This window comes from Neopsephotus bourkii, unplaced genomic scaffold (genome assembly GCF_033783945.1).
Source record: "Neopsephotus bourkii isolate Nb327-2 ecotype Australia unplaced genomic scaffold, CSIRO-AGI_Nbou_v1 NB_107, whole genome shotgun sequence".
NCBI classification, from domain to species: domain Eukaryota; kingdom Metazoa; phylum Chordata; class Aves; order Psittaciformes; family Psittacidae; genus Neopsephotus; species Neopsephotus bourkii.
Window position 1 is genome coordinate 14616319 of NW_026900624.1, and position 15040 is coordinate 14631358.

The window sequence follows — 15040 nt, forward strand, 5'->3', positions numbered from 1 at the left end:
ATATACAGCATGGCTTGGTGGTGTAATGTTTTTCCGACTTGGCTTGTGAAGAAAAATGGCATATCGAGGTGTTAAAGAGCTGCAGAAGGGTGATCTCCCTCTGCCCCCCACTTTGTGCTTAGCAAACAAGAAGAGATTGTCTAAATGCTGTCTGGAGAGCTGGGTGCTTGCTGCATGATGTAGCAGGCGCAAAAATTCCACATGGATCAAGAAAAAAACCCAAACAGCTGACTGCATTCATTAATAAAAAAGCCTTGGAAGCTGTTGAATGCGAAGACCCCAGCTGTGGGTTAGGAAGTGCCTGATCACAGATCACCAGGTGATAGGGGAGGTCTTCTAGGGCAGTGTCACAGCTGCTTGTTGGAGCCGACAGCCTATGTTAGGGTTTGTCTGTTGAGCGCTCTGGGAGGTAGGATACTGATCTGACTCAGTACTGCTGTTTCTCTTCTACAGAAAACGAGGGGCTTTCCTCGCTTTTACTGGAACGCACGTAATTACGTTTTCATTTACTTTCCCGACTGCAGCGGCAGGCCCAGGCATATGCATCAGGGCCCCGAGTAGCCTTAAGAGGGGAACAAAACCACTGTTCAAGGGTCCGTTTTACCCACTCCTACTCCACGTTAAAGGGGACCGCGGAAGCCCCTGCCCGCCTCCTCTGTGGCTCCAGCAACACCCCACTACCAGTGAGGCAGCCTTTCCTCTAGGAAAGCCGGCGCCTGCAGCAGGAGGGCTGGTGGTGAGGCCTTCCCGACCCGGAGCGAAGCCCGCCAGGCCGGAGCAGAGGCCGATCCCGCAGAGGCCGATCTCACCGAGGCCTCTGGCGAGGACGGGCCTGCAGCGCCGCATCCCCTCAAGGAAACAGGGGCAAGAGCGGGACCCGAGGGGGTGGGGGGAGCCGACACACGATGGGCCCTGGGGCAGCGCCCTGCCCCGCCGCCTCCCCCTCCAGGCAGCGCTGTGAGATGCCAGAGCCCTCCTCCGCGCCCGGCCCTGTCGAGGGAGCCCGCCCCGCCAGCGGCTCCTCCTCCTCCCCGGCCGCCGCCGCTCTGCCAGCAGCCGGTCGGGCCTGAGACCCGCGCCCGGCTGCGGGGCCTTCTCTGAGCGCTGGCGGACGGCGGGCGGGGGAAAAGTGAGGAAAATTCAGCAAGGAAAAGCCCCGGAGACCGAGCCCGTCGCGTCACATGAGCTGACAGGATCCGTACCCGCTCCCCTCGGCGCAACAAAGAGCCGGGAGCCCTTCTGCCCGCCGCGGGACGGGGCTGCAATGGGACCCTGAGGGCCGGCCCTCATAGGTAAGCGGCCGCCGTTACGACGTTTGCCCGCCCGCCTTACCTGGCGGGCGAGAGCGCCCCCCCACCTGGCGCGAAGGGCGGGGCGGCGGGGTGAAACCGGCACCCCTCGACTCCTCTGCACCCTCTGGGTCTGAGGTGACTTCCTAAAACCTTTGGAGTTGTGTGGTGTTCCTCCCCCGGCGTGTGCGGCGTTTATGGCGGGGTTTATTTGCTTTTAAGCGGGCGGTAACCCCAGCTCCCCCCGGGGACGGCGAGCGGGACCCGCCGCCCTCGCGTGCCTCCCTCAGCAGCCTTCCCCGCGTGTGAAGGGCGGGCGCCTCCACAGCCGGGGGGCAGGCGGTCTCTGCTGAGGGCACTGGTGCTCCCCGCGACCCTCGCCTGGGTTCTGCCCGGCTTCCTGTGTGCAGCCGTCGTTAACCTCCGATTGCTTAGTGTTTCACGCTTTTAACGGTGAGCAGTTAACCCCGTGCGGTTTTATGCATTGCCTCCCCCAGTCTCCCACCCTTCTCCCCAATCCCGTATGGACCAGCACATCGTAACCTTTCTGGCTGTTAAAAAGAACATTAAGGTGATCTTTATTTTTGCCAAGGCGCCATCCCGCTTACGAGCTGCCTTTCCCAAGCCAAATTCCTGCTGGTAGGCAGCCCCTCGCCCACCCGAGGTCTGTGAGTGGAAGTTGTTGACAGTGGCATGCACATGTGCCACACGTTCCTCGGGTGAGCGACCTCGCACCGAGGTTTGTGGCTAGAAACTCGCGGTGGGAGCCCAGGGTGAGTGAAAAACATCACAGCAAGGCTGGTGTCTGAAGCCTCTTCTTTGAGAAATGCTCTGCCCCGTTTTTGCTACGTGTTGGTGCTCAGAGTGGCGTGCTGGGATGGGTGTTGGGGGTGTAGAGGTAAGGAGCAGTTTGTGGGGGTTCTGAGGAAGTGGGCTGGGGGTGCGGGGAGCTGGGGTGGCATGGGAGCAGGCAGGAGGTTGAGGAAGACCTGGCAAGTGGAAGGTACAAGTGATGGGAGTGGGGGACTGTGGGCAGCCTGGGCAGGGGACTGAGTCTCATGAGTGCACTCCCCTCTTTGTGTGTGTATGGCATGGTGTGGTGCTGGTGAAGGGAATGGTTTACATGTGAGGGTTGTTTGGTCTTGGTTTTTTTTGGGTTTGGGTTTTTTTTTTATTATTTCATGATTTTATTCTTGGCTTGCTGCCCTCTCTGCTATGATACGGAAATAATCTGCTCCTCGGCACAACTGGCATCTTCCCCCTTACACCAAGCGGCCACCTGGCTTGAGTCTTGACACTGGTGCCCGTTAACCCTGGCTCTGTCCAACAGGGAGTCCTTGGGAAGGCGTCTTCCCTTGAGTGTTATCTTGGCTGGTGGGGACGGAGAAGAAACCACAGTTCCCTTTCAGAGGGAGGTGCTAGGCTGGCCTTGATAATTGTGTTAAATCTCTTTAAATCAAAACTAAACTTAAGTAAAGCTATGAGGTGAGGAGAAACAAGCCACTTGCTGCCGTCTGTGTGTCTGGTACATGCAATGGCAGAAAGAGCTCCAGTGAAGCCATTTGCTTTCAGGTGGTAGGGTAGGACTGTGGTTCAAGCAGTAAGAGAACAGTTGCACACCAGGGAAGTGGTGTGCGTGGAGAGGGGAAGACAAGAGTGTGCAGCACCTTCCCATGCAGCTGATGGGTCCCGAGATGTCTCACAGTCCCTCTCACTGCAGGCTTTGGAAAGAAAGGGGTTGCATGAGTGAGGAGTTTGGGCAGATGCTGCTGTCAGTGTCAGCTGCTCAAAGGCTACGAGTTAGCCTGCTTGTGCCATCCTCACCCCAGCGTTTTTAAGGAGTGGCATTGGGGTCCTTGTTGGTGTCCTTCAGGGTAAACCAAATTTGCAAGTTTGGAGACTTGGACATGGAGTTTATTTTTAATAGAAGGCATGGATCTTATGTAGTGTGACTTCAGTTAAAGCAGCAATTGCTCCAAAACAGGGCAAAACTGTGAAAGCAGACAATGCTGATTTTAATTGCTCATTTTTCCCCAACACCTTCTCTCTCCAAGATTCCCATTATGATCCCCCTCCCTTTGTGGGTGTTTCTTGGTCATGGTGGGGAGCAGACTGGAACTTGTCAATAGCCAGCTCAACTTCTGTTGATTAGGGCTTAGAATGTGACTGTTTTTTAATGCAACCAGCTATGTCACAAGGGCCTGGACTGGGACCCTGACAGTTTGTTTCATGTGTGTCATTACCTGCCATGGAAGACTTTGGCTGACAATCTTTGTCTTCACAAAATAGGAGAAAAAGTTGGCTTTTCCCCTAGAGTGGATGGGAGGTTTGAAGTGAAAGTTTGTTCATCTGTCCCTTCCCTTCAGAAAAATGTACAGCCCGTTTCTGAAACTGAGTCATCAGGTACAATTTATTTTAAGTATTTTTAAGCTGTCATGAATTTGATGCACTTTGGCTGCATGCTTGTTGGAAATTGTACGACAGTTGTTCAGATTTGCCCTGGCTGGGTTCGAAAAGGTGATGAGGAACTTCCCATGCTGCAACCCTTTTATATCTGAGCACATAAAAGGGGTGGAACGTTTTGATGCTCTGTGCTCTGGGCATACTGGGAAGGGGATGTGCAAGGCTTGTCCATCAGCCAAGCTTGTGCTGGAGGGTGTGCTGTCTCCCACTGATGGATTCTCTCTGAGCTGTGCTGCTTCTTGAGAGATGTAGCACAGGGCTGGATATGTGTTGTGTGGAGGGCAAATTCCCCCCTAAGTCACTTTGTCATGGAAGACAAGAGGGATGCACAGATTCAGGAATGGTTATTAGTGTCTGATGACCTGGCCAAGATTGTGTAATGACACTGAGTAACAGATAAAAGGTTTTATATCCTATAAACTTGGTTTTCCCTTCAGGGTGAACCACAAGGCTTTGAGTTTGACAGCCCTCTGGTAACTGCAAATAGGTGTCAACGTTAATCACTCAAAACAAGTCCTTAAAAATAAGAACAGACACTGGCTACAGGCAGGAAAGGGAAAGGAGAGCTAATTGCCATTTTCTCAGTGTATTTTTTAAAATCACATTTACTCCTGCGTATATGATTGTGCGAGTGACCCAGCAACTCCAGCAGTTTATTCATTTATTTAAAACAGCTTCATAGTTCACCTTGAAAACCACTTCCTGCCATATGGTTATATTATTTCCTTGTGCCACGTTTTTTGCTAATTATCAAGACCATTTGCTTTAAAATAGGTGTTTTTAATTTCACAGCCTTGTCTGCCTCTCCTGCTTGATCCTGCCCTGGAGTCAAGAGGCTGTGTCTGTTCATTCTCCATGGCAACAGGCTGTGATTTACTTATTTCAATTTAATTAAAAAGCAGCTATCAAATTCTAGGCATCTTATATGTTCCTTATATTAGGAAAATATCAGTGGATCAGTCTCCACAACAGAACTACCAACCTCAAAAATAAAATTCTAAGCCTGAGCTGCTGGTTTCTTTCCCAGCCCATCCCCTTTGAAAGAGGTGGGGTGGGGAAGAGTGTTCTGTGTCCTGTCCTCAGGTGGAGCGATGGCGTGACTGCACTGGGGTCATAGTAGGAGTCAAATTCTGGACTCCTGTAGGGTGGGGGAGCCAGTTTAAACCACAGGACTACCCAGGTTGTGTTTCTCCTCCTGCTGTTGTTGTATAGCTTTTGGGAGGTTTCAGGGCTTGATGGGTTGACATGAACACCCTAGACTTTGCCTGGAAAGAGGAGCATGGGTTGTGTGCTCTCTGCATGGATTCCTACCTGCTAGGGTGGGTGCTCTCTGCAGCACCTACATCTGCTGAGCCATTTTCAAGGCTAGTGTGAGGTTGTGGTGCTGTTGCTGGCTTGGGTGAAAAGGGCACAAAGTATCAGTGGGTACAAACATCTGTACTTGCTGCAGTGAAAATGCAGAAAATGGCAGTTCTGCTAGAAATGTGATGGTGTTTATCAGCTCTCCCGTTGCGAGAGATTTTACAAGCCAAAATCCTTTGTGTTATGCTTGATTGTTTTGGTCTGTCTTGAAGCCTATCTGGTTTTTGATGCGTGCATGATATGGCTGTTGGTTTTAAGCTGGTCACAGCACAGAAGTCCACAATGCTCTGTTGGTTTCAGCATGGCTTGTATTTGTATGCGGGCTAGAAATGAAGGCCTTAATCCTAAATTAGTTTTCAAAGCGCTGTGGTTGTACAAATACTGGTTTGTGTTAGTCAGGGATAAGAAAATGTATAGGCAATGACCAGGCAGCTGTTGGCCGAAAGAGGGGCTGGTGTCTGGAAAGGACCTTGGGGGTGGATGGATGAGTGTGGTGATTTTGCTAACCTTCAGGTGTTAGGTTTGGTAGTAAATGGACACAGTGGAACCAGTGTAATTAAGGAGTGCCAAAATTAACACTCCTTTTTGTCTTCAATACCAACACCCCAGTTCTTAATAGGATTATTTTCCCTTGAGGGGACTGTTGAGATGACTCAGCCTTTAGAGTACCTGCACACCAGTGGTGTGTTCCTCCCAGGAGAAGCTGGGACTCCTGAGTTGTATAACCAGACTTGGGTGCTATTTCTGAGCTCTGCTAATGTGTGGAAGAAGAAAAGTTGGCCATGCATTTTTATTAAGCCTTAAAGAGCCGTTATCATCAGAAGAGTGCCTGCATATAACTGCACCTTCCCCCCCCCCCCCCTTTAGTGTTGCTACTCCAGGTGCTTTTTCAAAGTCACCTGTGGTGATTTTAACAGCAGACATAGGTTCTTGCTCCTTCTTGCCCTGCCAAAGCCCTTGAGGTTGTGGCAGAGAATGTTGGACTCTCTCCTGGCTTGCTTATCTTCATGGATTAAAATGATGTACTGAATTTTTAGCTGCAGATTCCTGGTGATCGTGTACCAGCTGGTAAGACCCTCTTGGAGCCCATGAGGGTAGCAGTTAAGCATGTGTTTACTAGGAAAGCGAGCATGTTTGGTCTATGGGATGCTGAGTGGCAAATCTGAAATCTCATGGTGGTGTTCCTAATAATAACAGAATAAACCCAAGCAAGACCTCAGTGCAAGCTTTTGTTTGTTACTGTATTTAAGCAGATACATTTGAGGAATTTATATCCAACTGGTAACACCCTTAATTCTTTATTACTGGTTTTACTAGAGTACAGGCATGATCTGTATTCTTTAAGAGTTCATCTGTTCCTCTTGCATATCCAGCTTTGAAGTAGACCTTGCTGATATTAATTTCTGTATAGCCTGTAACCTCATCTATAAAATGAAGGGAATACTTCATACAGGCAGCTGTGAAGTTACATTTATTGTCTGTAAATTGCTTTTAGTAATTGAGCAGAGGAGGTGGAGAGGAATAAAGACAGTGGAGTAAATGGGCTTTTTTTTTTTTTTAATCAAAAAGAACTTCATTATTTTTGTTCATCTGATGATGTAGAAGCTGCTGGGAAAAAAAATATGCTTTATCAAAAGCACCATGAAACTAATTGTTAAGTTTGTAATGAAAACAGACATTTCTGAGCACAGTGGTGAAGGCAGCCATCTTGTTTGATAACAGAGTCCAATTTAGAAATAGGCACAATTATGATTTGAAATCCTGCAGAACCTCTCGTATTCCTGTCTGCTTTGGGTCTTCTCAGTTTTAGTGTAATTCTTTACCTACACAGCTGCTTTCATCATCCAGAAATGCAACTTGTAAGGTAGAGCCTTATTATAGGTAAAACTCCCTGTTCCAAGACTATTAGCAAACACTTCTGTTGCAGGTTTTTCAACCTGGCCCCTTGTTTTGTGCTGATAGATGTACTTGCTGGGTGAAATCGCAGCTTCACACTGGCGAGGATGGATTTTCTTACTGTGGCTGAACCGATCTAACCACTTGCTGCTTCTGAGAGGGGTGGACATGCCTTGGTTGTGGCTCTGTGGCTGTATTCCTTGCCTTGTGCCCACTCTGGTACTAAACGGATACAGCTTGTTCAGCGTTGGGAAAGCTGACTTGCCCAGAAATATAAAAAAGTGAATAGTTTTCTCCTGGGACAGAGAGCTGAACCTGCTTACCAGGTTCAGGCTAGTATCAGAGCTGCCACGCAGGAGGGGCAAGATTTGTTTTCCCAGCAGTGAAAGGTAGGGAATGAAAGAAAGGTGGAAATGGGGCCCCCTTTTTTGGCAGCAGTGAACTCTTAGCCTGGTTCAGCTGTAATGTGAAGCCTCGCCCTCAGCCTTCATTTTCAAGTCCCTCCCTTCCCCTCTGCTCCTCTCATTCTTTCCCTGGGATGTACTTGTGTGCCTCCAGATGCTGACTCCATTCCCAAGCAGTATTTTCGAAAGCGAGGAAAAAAGGGAAGAGGTTGAGTTTCACTGCCTCTGCAGTTAAAGGCATATCATAGTTCCCAAAAGCCCATTGCTAACAGCCCACTGCTATGAGCCTAATAATAATAATAGTTATTATTATTAGGCTCATATATTATTATTAAAGGATTCAAAAAATAGTAGCCATAATCCTCATCTGTGAGAGAGCAAAAGGAGACTGGCTGAGGAGATACTTGCAGGCTGTTTGTGAAAGAGCTTCCCTAAACATGGTGATGGCTGTTTGGACTGAGGACTTGGAGCTGGTGGGACCGGGTAGTCCCTGAAGCCTCAGATAGATGATAAGGACAGGGAAGTGTCCAGAGAGTGTTCTGCACGCCAGTGGGGAGCCAAGCTTGAACTAGGTACCACACACCAGGAAGAAGGCTTCTTTATCTCTGAACTGTGACTCCCATTGCTCCAGATGCTACTACCTAATTTTCAGGCATCAGCAGAAATTGGGAAGCCCTTGTGGGACACTGCCGTGGTAGTACAGAACGGTGCCTTCTTGCTCCAGGGATGTGATGCAGCTAGGGGCATGCAGAAGCTCAGCCTGTGTGGGAACTTTGCTCCTGCTGATTGGCACAAGCAGTGTTCCTGCTGTGGCTTTGCCAGTGATGGATCCATCAGATACACAATCTGCATTATCCCTGGCTGACGGCAGGGAAGGGGCATGTGTCACCTAACAAGATGCATGCCTGAGCGTCTACTTAGCAGGGGCACGGTGCAGGTCAGAGTGTGCATTTGGGAGACTAGGTGAAGGCGTCTGTTGGCCTACAGTGATTGCTTTATGGCTAAAGGAGCAGATATTCTGTTTGGTGAATTTTATACAGCATGAAGGTGAAGATGATGTCAGTGAAGAGTAGTGTACCAGAGGCAACAGGATGCCATGAGCCTGTTGTCTTTGGACCTATGTGTGAACGGCTGTACCTGGTGGGAGGAGAAGGTTGCAGTTAGTCTGGTGCACAAATTAGAAGTATTTGTGCAGCCATTTTCAAATAAGGAAGGTAGTAGAAAGGGATGAGGGAATTTACTCCAACTTGAGAGTTCTTAGAGATTTGTTTCACGCTGTACTAGAGTTGGTTGGGGTTTTTTTTAAGCATTTAAGCTAAATTCTTCTTCTTGGTATGTGAAAGCATTATGGCAAGAGAAAGATTATTGGAGGGTTGTGTTGCTTTGCATGGTAAGATTATACACTGGGTGGCTGTTACAGTGGATTTGTGTTCCAAGGATGGAGTGAATAAACGAAAGAACCAGCGTATTGATATTAAATAATGGTGCCACTGGATATGCTGAGCACAAAGTGTCTTTGTTTTCAAGGATATATATTTTTTTTTAAATCTGACACATTTATAAGCCAGCTGCAATAATTTTTTAAAAGACATTTTTAAGAGAGGGGGCAATATAAAAAATGCTGCAAGTAATCTCATTGAGAAGTATGTTTTTCTTCCATCCCCTTGCACATGCATGCAGCCTCTGGGGAAGATGTTAGTACAGGAGCTGGATAATGGGGGTCTTCTCCAGAGCTGCCACTGTTTTGATTGATGTAGTGGGGATGAGCTGGGGGATGCAGACAGATGCACGGGCTGTTTGGGGTTTCATCTCTGCAGTCTTCCTTTTTTCCACTCCTCCTGGATAGCAAGATGAACGCTGCAATTTTGTCTTCCACCTACATCTCTTTCTCATCTCCTGTAAATACTTGCTGGGGTTTTTGTTGTTGTTGTTGTTGGCAAATCTTCAATTGTGCTTGTAATGGGTGACTCTCCTCCTGTGCTGCTTAACCTGGCTCATGATGGTGGGTGTTCCTGTAAGTCAGTCTTTTCCTGGATCTCTGCTGAATTTTCATGCAGTCTGCCCAGTTTGGGGGCTTCTCAGCTGTTGTATTGGTTGCTTTAGGGGAGATCCAGGTGTCATAGCTGACTCCAGCAATGCTCCAGCTGCCCTGAGGAGTGCAAAGGAATGCAGTGAAAGAAGCAGCTGTTCCAGCGCCCTGTTTGTCTTCAGACTGGAAATGCTGAGGGCACATTAGAGATCCTGTGTAAGACTGCAATAATTAAATAGTGCTGGGGAGAGAGGGAGTAGGAGAGCATGTGATGGTCACTTCAGATAGATTAACAAAGAGGGGCTATTATGGTGCCAGCAGAAAGCATCCTTCTGTGGAGGTTCCTAGCCAGGAAATATTTTAGGAAGCTGTCCCAGAGAATGAGAGGAAAGGCTGGAAGGTCCGTGCTAGAATTAATTGCCCAGATACCACTTGGAGGAGCAGCTTGGAGAAGGGAACTCATACATGAGCTGGGTGTGGCATAGAGAGGGAAATGGGAATTTCCTGACTTTTGTTTGCAAGGCTCAAATGTAGAAGGGGTTTTAGACATAACAGGTGGAAAGATGGAGTAAAATTAATAGGTAATTTCATTTTTTGTATTTTATTTTCTTTTCTTTTTTTTTTGCCAGTGTGCTCCTGGCTGGTTTAGTTGAACATCAGTTGAAGCAGTACAGAGCATGTTTGGGAACTGAAGACATTAAGCAGAGAGAGAGAGTGAATCTGATTAGCTCTGCTTTTCGTGCATTAAGCAGAAAGATGGGCTGAAATGTGATTGCAAACAGATAACAGCAGCAGGCTCCCAAGGCACCATCATGACCCAGCATATGGGGTGATGGATCTAACCATGCCGTAGAACCCTTTCTTGTAATAGAAGCTCCTTGTTTTTATGTTGTGGCTTCTGTTGTACTTTCTAATTACCCTATTCATCGCTGTCTGCCATTTTGAGCCTGGCCACGTGGCATGGCCCAGCCCCCTGGAATGTGTGCCCTGGTGAGCACTTCTGCCTTGAATAGTAACCCGAGCTCTGGTAGCCAAACGGTGGGAGAGAAGAGGTGCCAAGGCTCAAGAGTGCGAGCTATTTTCCCCTTTATTTCCGATAATAATGGAAGTAACGGCAGCTGCTTTTGCCATGCTGGCAAAGATGAGTGCTGGTTTGCATGTAAAGCTCTTAACTTCCTTCTGAAAGTGCAGGTATTGGGCTTTCTTGGGAGAAGGTTCCTAGTGACTTGAAAAAAGGGGCATGTATCAGTACTGCTTATAAATAATAAATGAAAGCTGGCTTTGCTACACCAGCCACTTTCTCAGCACAGTAGCAGAGATCTTGAAGCCACTTCCAGGCTGTGACTTCTCCACGTGGAGAAAACGCAGCAGGAAAAACAGGCTGGAAGTGGCACTGCTGATAGAGCATCCAACATCCCTGCATGCTGCTGGGGGCATTTTCTGTGTCCATGTGATGACCCCTTCCCCAGAACCAACCTGCCTTTGCTTCTCTCCACCTGAGGCTGTTATTGATGGGAAGACTAAAGAACCATTCCCAAAACTGGTGTGGGGGGGAATGCAAAGAGAGTGAGAAGAGCAGTGGTCTCTGCTTCAAAATATCTGAACAAAGCATAGTAGTAAGCAGCTTGCACATCTGCGTGTACGTATGTATTTTAAGGCCAGAAGGGGTAGGTCAGACTAGTGTTTCTATGACCTTTTCTCAACTGTGTCTTGCCTTTCCTGCCTGCTGCCTTTCCTTGCCCGTCAGGGGACTTCCACTTCCTTCCTGCTGACCTGCAGGGCTGCAGGCAGCCTCCCTGCCCTTGTGGCAGCTCCCAGCTCTGGCTCTGAGCCCAAGCTAATAATCCCGTCAGATTTTACTGGCTTGTACTCTCCTCTGTGCCTTGCTGTAGGGGAGACTGTGTGTGGGGTTGTGGTTTGCATCATACTGGCCCTGGGATTCTACCCATTGGCATCTCTGTGAAACCCAGACCTCGTAATAAGCACTGGCTGAGCCTCTGGTAGAGCCTGGCTTTGCTCAGGGAGGCCTTTTGCTTTCCTGCCTGCAGGTGACCAGCTAGCGCAGATGTCATCCAGGCACACCTGACTGTCCCTGGCTGTCTGGATGATTGCCAGTGGTATGGGGTTGGGGTGGAAGCAGGAGATGTTGATAGCCAGGAAAGGAAAAATTCATCAGGTATCAGAGAGGGTAATGAAGATCTCCTCTCACCACTCTCCCCACACATCAAAGCACACTTACAAAAAATAGAGTGTTCATCTTTGACCCCCATTAATGACTGGCTTGGTCTGTGTAGGAGTTTTATGAGGCTGTTGCTGCTCCCACAGAGTTTAATTATTTAGAGCATGAGGTGGAGGTTTGTGCTTTCACTGCTGCTGGTGCAGGGTTCAGGCCCTCCTGACGGGCTGGGGGGTTGGTTACAAAGGCAGTCTGGCTGCTCTGCAACTGCTTGCTCCGGGGAGCCTAAGGGAGGTGTGAGCTGCTGCTGTGTAGTCCTTGTCAGGGCTGGGAGCGCATCCTTCTCATTGTGCAAGCTCCACATGACTGTGTCATGTTGAATTCAAGGTCTCTCCTTATCTTCAGGGTACTTAATGGTCCAGACATACCTTAAATGACTACCTGAAGCTGCTGAATGGGCATGCTTGTGGCAGATCCTACTTGTGCTGCCCCCCAGTCAGTGATACAGAGGCTTCAGGGGCTGGTGTAAGACTCTGGCAGCAGCATTTGATTTATCAGCCCTCAGCTACATGCCCTTCCCATTCCCTGCACTAGCATGCCTTTACCTGCCTTCTTTCTGCTAACAGCCCCCTCCCGTTTCCCCCAGCTCCTGCTCTGCACTGTAGCAACCACTTTTCCTACTGTGAGATCCCATCTTCAGCCTGCTGCTCCCTTCCCTCTGCAGTACGTCAGCTTGTCCTCTTGCATTCCCTCCTTCCCCCATCCAGCTCTTCTCTGCTGTTAATCTTCCCAAGACTTGAGAACACCTGGCAGATGTAAAAACCAACTAGGTGACTGACTGATGTGCCTGGAGACCTTTGTGCAGCTCGTGTTCCCAAACAGGTCTCTCTAGCTCTGGCCTGCTAGAACAAGAGTATTTCCCTGATGTCCCACTGACCAGGCAGCCAGCTTTCCACATCTAGTGGGAAGGTGCCTGGCTCCTGGTCGGTTGACTGAGATGTAGGCTGGTCTGATATGTCAGCTGGCCAGCTGGAGGGTCACGCTGATGATGCTTGCCTTCTGGCTGCTGCTGGAACAGGTAAAGTCCTCTTGGGATTGTGCCATCTCTTAGGTTGGCAGGTCCTGAGGGCTTGGAAGTGCTCATTAGTGCTGAAATGAAACAGCAGCGACTGCTTGGTGCAAGACTGTAAGTGGAGGCTTGTTTCAGAGCAGAAGTGGTTGATATTGGTGGATCTGAGTTTGGCTGATAGCAAAATAAATTTATGGGTGGACTGGGAAGCCTTGTTTAATGTGGAAGGTTCACACTATATATTTCTCGTACCGTGCCCGTCGATAATGAAAATGCCTATCACAAGCTAGCAGGTCACCTGGTGTGTTGCTGCTTCTGAAGGCTGAGCTCGTTGTGCATGCTGGGGCTCACTTCTGTGCTATGTCTGCTGCCATTTCCTACCCCCTGAGCTCAGGGACCACTTGAACCTTCACCTTCTTGCATCTGCTCTCCTGCCGTCTCCTTGTACGTGCCTGATCTCCTCTTTTCTGCTGTAGCAAGGGCTTGTGCAGGCTCTTGGTTGCATGCCAATGGGCTCTTCATGCTATTCCCTATTTACCCTGGTTTCTCTCTTCCCACTCCTTTCCCTCTTCCTATTTCATTTCCTTTGGTGTGTGACTAACATTCCAGGTTGTGTTGGGAGTCTGGGTTGAGCTGAGGTGGCAAAAAGAGGGTGGAGGGGAGGAAGGGGTTTATACTGGTAGCTGTGAGTTTCTGCCATCAACTCGGTCTTTAATGTGTTGATTATTCTGGACCCAGCTAGGCAAACACCAGGTGCTCTGTGTCCTGCCTCCATATTCTACCCTGTTTTTCTATTTTTTTTTTCCTCAAAATTATTAGGATTCTTCTGCCCATTGATGATTAAAACATCGCCTGGAGTTTTGGAATGGATCAGATGCGTCAATCAAATGTTACCGCATTGCACCCAAAGAGAGGAATGCCATCCAGCTGGGGGTAGGGTCTCCTTTTTCTTTGCCCCCATCAGTGTCTAGAGTTACTTGAAACCTTTTTGGATTTTTAAATACAAGAATTTTAATAGAAAGTAATAGTTTTCAAAATTAATTACTTTACTGTGTGAAAAGTTGACTGCTTTTTTTGTTGGTATGAAGCAATGTTGTGCCTCTTTATTCAAAAGGCTATTAATAATCTTAAGGCTTTGCAGGGCTTTGGTAAAGAAAGCATTTCAGTAATTACTTCAAATATTTTGGGAGGGAAATTCTGTGTTTAAAGTAAGAAGTAAATCTATTCTCATTACTAAGAAAGATGAAAATAATTTGACTTTCATCAGACATGTCAAAGTTCAGGTCGTTTGTTCCAGTTCTAGAAATTAATGTAAAACAGACTAATACCCCTGCATAAACTGTTCCCTTGCAACAGGAGAGAGGAAGCTAGTAGATCAGTAGAGTCACATCTCTTTGTGTACTGTTTACGGATACATGGCTACTGTGGGAGCAGGTATAGCATGGGACCTGGAAGATAAATCTGGAGCCTCACACAGGCTTAAAGCACAGGTTGCAGCTCAAGCAGCCAACTGAAGTGGCTTTTTGGCTCCCTTCCACTTGCCAGTGCATGGCTACCCATTATCCTCTCACTGGTATGTAACTTGGCTGTTTCAGCAGAGAGGCTGCAGAGACAAAACACCTGGCTCTCAGAAGTGGGATGGACTTTCCAGGTCAGGCATGAAAAGACATATGTTAAGATTTGTGTCCGAAAGTAATGCTGTTCCAGTGTTGCTCACTTGAAATCTGAAGCGCCTCATGCTTCACGCCAATTTCCTGTTCTTGTTAAAATTGCTTTTGCTTTAGAAATGAAGGGTCTTAAAGCTGAGGGGTTTGACAGAGCATGCTGCAGAATGATTCTTTTCTCCTCAGTATGTAAGTTTCCTGAATGAATGATTTGAAGTAAAGTAATGTTTCCCTGCAGAGCCTGCCTCTGTTAAGTCTTTAGACTGTCAAAGCAACAGTGAGACTACTAGTGCAATATTAATAATTTATGTGTGTCCCTCATTTTGGACCTTTGTCAGTCATTTCAGCCTCGGCAGGCTGGGAGAGATGAGAAAAGCATGTATAAGTTTTGCTGCTGTTCTCTCTGTATATCTTCTCAGGGTAGGCAAAGGATTTTGGTCTCCAGAGAATGTCTATCTGGAACCTTTTAGCAGTGCTAAATTTACAGAAATAATACCAGAAAATAGCATAACGGTGTCTCATTTCAGTCATCTCTGCATAGGATTGTACTGCTTTCATTGGATGTCTGCAGCAAGCGTGGTTCAGATGTTCGTGAGCTTTGCCTGGTTGCAGTAGGTGAGGGAGAGGTGAACCTTTTATGGGTCCCTTCTGTGGGATGAGCCCAGCCAGGGTTCTGCTGCCTGTGTGT

General features: G+C 48.1%; 1 protein-coding gene across 4 annotated transcripts in view; it reads left to right on the forward strand.

Moving 5' to 3' along the window:
- The first annotated feature begins 911 nt into the window (after positions 1-911).
- TCF20 (transcription factor 20) overlaps positions 912-15040 on the forward strand; it is a 129037-nt gene continuing 114908 nt past the window's right edge. For 3 of the 4 annotated variants that reach the window (XM_061362893.1, XM_061362901.1, XM_061362912.1), the window contains exons 1-2: positions 913-1292; positions 13508-13621. The gene's annotated coding sequence lies outside the window, so the exon portion shown is untranslated. Of the gene's footprint in view, positions 1293-13507; positions 13622-15040 lie in introns of all 4 variants that reach the window. The other variant, XM_061362909.1, reaches the window with a different exon arrangement.